Here is a 5,141-nt window from a genome sequence, read left to right as displayed (position 1 = left end):
AAAGCGAGAAATCCAAAATGCGAGCTTTCTCCTTAGACCTTTTGTACGTGAGCGGCATGGAGTACCCATTGTGACACTTGGATTTAAAACATGTGCATTGCGATGATCCGGTAGTCCAAGCTAATTAGGACAAGGTGCGGGCACTATTAGTATACTATGCATGAGGCTTGCAACTTGTAAGATATAATTTACATAACTCATATACTTTATTACTACCGTTGACAAAATTGTTTCATGTTTTCAAAATAAAAGCTCTAGCACAAATATAGCAATCGATGCTTTTCCTCTTTGAAGGACCATTCTTTTTACTTTTATGTTGAGTCCAGTTCACCTATCTCTCTCCACCTCAAGAAGCAAACACTTGTGTGAACTGTGCATTGATTCCTACATACTTGCATATTGCACTTGTTATATTACTCTATGTTGACAATTATCCATGAGATATACATGTTACAAGTTGAAAGCAACATTTGAAACTTAATCTTCCTTTGTGTTGCTTCAATACCTTTACTTAGATTTATTGCTTTATGGGTTAACTCTTATACAGGACTTGTTGATGCTTGTCTTGAAGTACTATTCATGAAAAGTCTTTGCTTTATGATTCACTTGTTTACTCATGTCATTACCATTGTTTTGATCGCTGCATTCACTATGTATGTTTACAAATAGTATGATCAAGGTTATGATGGCATGTCACTCCAGAAATTATCTTTGTTATCGTTTTACCTGCAGGACGAAGCGAGGACTAAGCTTAGGGATGCTGATCGTCTCGGACGTACTTGATAATTTCTTATGTTCCATGCCACATTATTGGTGATATCTACATATTTTATACACATTATATGTCGTATTCGTGCATTTTACGGCACTAACCTATTAACGAGATGCCGAAGAGCCGATTCTTTGACTTTCTGCTGTTTTTGGTCTCACGTATCGATAATTTCTTATGTTCCATGCCATATTATTGATGATACCTACATGTTTTATGCACACTTTATGTCATATTCGTGCATTTTCCGGAACTAACCTATTAACAAGATGCCGAAGAGCCGATTCGTTGTTTTCTGCTGTTTTTGGTTTCGGAAATCCTAGTAACGAAATATTCTCGGAATTGGACGAAATCAAAACCCGGGGTCCTATTTTGCCACGAAGCTTCCGGAAGACCGAAGAGGAGTCGAAGTGGGGCCACGAGGGGCCGCCACCATAGGGCGGCGCGGCCCGGGCCTTGGCCGCGCCGACCTGTGGTGTGGGGCCCTCGTGTGGCCCCCCACGTTGCCCTTCCGCCTACTTAAAGCCTCCGTCGCGAAACCCCGATGCGAAGAACCACGATACGGAAAACCTTCCGGAGACGCCGCCGCCGCCAATCCCATCTCGGGGGATTGCGGAGATCTCCTCCGGCACCCTGCCGGAGAGGGGATTCATCTCCCGGAGGACTCTACACCGCCATGGTCGCCTCCGGAGTGATGAGTGAGTAGTTCACCCCTGGACTATGGGTCCATAGCGGTAGCTAGATGGTTGTCTTCTCCTCATTGTGCTTCATTGTTGGATCTTGTGAGCTGCCTAACATGATCAAGATCATCTATCCGTAATGCTATATGTTGTGTTTGTCGGGATCCGATGGATAGAGAATACCATGTTATGTTAATTATCAAGTTATTACCTATGTGTTGTTTATGATCGTGCATGCTCTCCGTTATTAGTAGAGGCTCTGGCCAAGTTTTTGCTCTTAACTCCAAGAGGGAGTATTTATGCTCGATAGTGGGTTCATGCCTGCATTGATACCTGGACGATGACGGAAAGTTCTAAGGTTGTGTTGTCTTGTTGCCACTAGGGATAAAACATTGATGCTATGTCCGAGGATGTGGTTATTGATTACATTACGCACCATACTTAATGCAATTGTCACGTTGCTTTGCAACTTAATACTGGAAGGGGTTCGGATGATAACCCGAAGGTGGACTTTTTAGGCATAGATGCGGTTGGATGGCGGTCTATGTAGTTTGTCGTAATGCCCAATTAAATCTCACTGTACTTATCATGACATGTATGTGCATTGTTATGCTCTCTCTATTTGTCGATTGCCCGATCGTAATTTGTTCACCCAACATGCTTTTATCTTATGGGAGAGACACCTCTAGTGAACTGTGGACCCCGGTCCATTCTTTTAATACTCGAAATACAAATCTGCTGCAATACTTGTTTTACTTGTTTTCTCTGCAAACAATCATCTTCCACACAATACGGTTAATCCTTTGTTACAGCAAGCCGGTGAGATTGACAACCTCACCGTTTCGTTGGGGCAAAGTACTTTGGTTGTCTTCGTGCAGGTTCCACGTTGGCGCCGGAATCCCTGGTGTTGCGCCGCACTACATCCCGCCGCCATCAACCTTCAACGTGCTTCTTGGCTCCTCCTGGTTCGATAAACCTTAGTTTCTTTCTGAGGGAAAACTTGCTGCTGTGCGCATCATACCTTCCTCTTGGGGTTCCCAACGAACGTGTGAAATACACGCCATCCCACACCTAGCCTCGGAAATCGTCGATTCGCGGTCGGCTACTCGCCGACGACGTTCGGCGGCCTCGGAATCTTCGATTCGGGGAAGCGCAGCGCTGATAAAACCTCCAGCAACGAGAACCCCCGCCGCAAAATCGTCGATCCGCAACGCGGCGCCGACGAGCGGAGCCACGCCGACGAAACTTGACGACGCCCACTCGAGATACCCTAGGGGATTCGGCCGTGGTTCCCCGCTGGAGGGAAATGGCCGGAAGACACCGAATCGACGATGGAGGGAGGCGAGGAGGAGAACGGGAGGGCGAGAGGTTGGGGATGAAACGAGAGCAACGAGGTGGAGTTCGAACAGGAACCGACACCTATTTTGTCGGGAAGTGACGGTACTTTTCGGGACCACACGATGAGAAAGCAACGGAGGAGATGAGGGAGCACTGTCTAAGACAAGGGAGTGCCCCAGCAAGAATTAGATTTCACGATAAAAACAAGCATCCTCTTACTATTGGGACTGGAGTGTGCACGTTTTTTTTTTTTGCCAAAAGATCACATATTTTGACATTGGGCCTGTGGCCTTTTCGCCTATTCGTTGTCCATTTTTTCTAGTAACGAACTGAAAATTTCACACACATTTCTAACATTTTTCGAATTTAAACACACCTAAATGGTGGATTTCTGATGCATTTCTGCTAAGTCTTAGCCATACACAAATTGGCCGAGCTAACTGCTAAACTAATTACATTGTTACAATGACCAATGATAAGCAAATAGACAACACACATTTGCAACATTTTAGGAATTGGAACAAACCAGATGAATTGCATCTGTGATGCATTACTTTCAAGTCTTAGCCATACAGAAATTTTCCAAACTAACGGCAACACTAGTTACATTGTTTAGTGACTAATGATCAGCAAATAAAACAGCAAGAGCAATTGCACATAAATAAAAAACTGCACACATCAGATTGTCCTGCTTCTTCAGATCGACAAGCTTCTTTAGGTGCTTGTTCATCTTCTTCATCTCCTTCACTTCCGCCGCAGCCCCATCTGCTTTCCCCACCGGAGCAACCACCGTGGCCGAACCCAACTGCTCGGCCGGTGGCGGCAAATTGACCCCCACGAATGCGTCCTCCAGTCCTGTTGTGGGTATACTTCATGGGTGTACCATCGACAGTGCCTAGATCCGGCAAGCCCGGGTGGCCCACAGATGGTGATGAGGCATGTGGCCCATCGGGCGGCCCGATTGCTTGTTGATCCCGACGGAAGATGTCCGGCCCGGGAGCGGGAGCCGGATCCGACCGACCTTTGGAGGAACCCGGATCAATGAAGGCCCGGTAGGAACCCGGATCCGGGACGACGTATAGAGGAGGCGGATCCTTGACGTACACGGCAAGACATTGTACCGTAGTTAGGAAACCTGTATCCGGGTAGGACTCTCCATGTAAACCCTAGATCCGTGCGCCTTTATAAGCCGGATGCTGGGAGCCCTAGAGGCACAACCACAACTCATTGTAACATCGCGAAAGCGCCCAGATAATTCCAGACAAGCAGCAGTAGGCCCTGTCATCGTGCAGGTGTTCCGAAGCTGGGTAAATCGCGTACCACCGTCCCGTGTGCACTCCGCCCTATGGCCCCTACTTCTTCTCCCCCTCGTGAGGATCCCTCCTCCGAGGTACCGTCGATTAGGAAACGACAGTTGGCGCCCACCGTGGGGCCTGCGGCGTCTGGAGGCCGGAACCGGGAGGGTTCCGCCATGGGAAGTTTCGACGACACCATCGCTGTGGGGCGTGTCCTTTACGCCGGAAATCTGCCGATCGTCCCTCCGGATGAGTGCTGGATTCCGGCTAAAACCGACCCCGTCAAGCTCTCCATCGTCCCAGTTGGCGGCATACACATCTTCATCGGGGAAACCGTCGATTCCGACGGAAACCCACTGGTAAGTAGCGCTGACGCGACCGCCGCTGAGCGGGACGCAGTCGCGAAGATCCGATCTGAGACGCAGGAACTTGCTAGCGAAGATTCCTCCTTAGATCTGAAAAAGTCAAAACCCACCCAATCCGCCCCTGAGCAGGAAATAAAGGTGGAAGACCAATGCAGATCCGCCTGGGTCTCCCAGGTGTTAGAGAAGCAAAGGTGTCACTTCGTGCACTTCTTGGCCCATACCGCCGGAACCTCCCCTCAAGAAGCCACAGCTGGTACGCCAGGTCGCGGGCATGCTTCTCGGAGAGCTCCTTCCTCGCCTGATTCTCCTTGTCGGAGGATTCTTTGATGAAGGTCTTGAGGGACTCGTTCTCCGCTTCAAGCACCTGGACCTTGGCGGATAGCTCATCGAATGTGGAGTGCTTGGCAGTCTCTTCTGTAGGCGGAAAATTGCACATATTATGCATACTGAACAGTTATATCAGCACAAGAAATCAAAACCCGGATCTCATACCATGAAGGCGGGTCTCAAGAAGCTGGATAGCCTTTTGGCTGTTTTCCGCGTTCTGACGTAGCCCTTCGATCTCCGTGATCTGCTCCGGCACATGAACGCGTAGATCTTCGTGCAATTTCCACGTGGTCTGAGAAGCAGAGAGGAGTTAGCCGGATATTTAAAATCTTGGGGGCTGGCGAGCAATTCAAAGTCTTGGAGGTAT

This window comes from Lolium rigidum, chromosome 7 (assembly GCF_022539505.1).
Source record: "Lolium rigidum isolate FL_2022 chromosome 7, APGP_CSIRO_Lrig_0.1, whole genome shotgun sequence".
Lineage (NCBI taxonomy): Eukaryota > Viridiplantae > Streptophyta > Magnoliopsida > Poales > Poaceae > Lolium > Lolium rigidum.
This window is presented reverse-complemented; position numbering follows the sequence as displayed.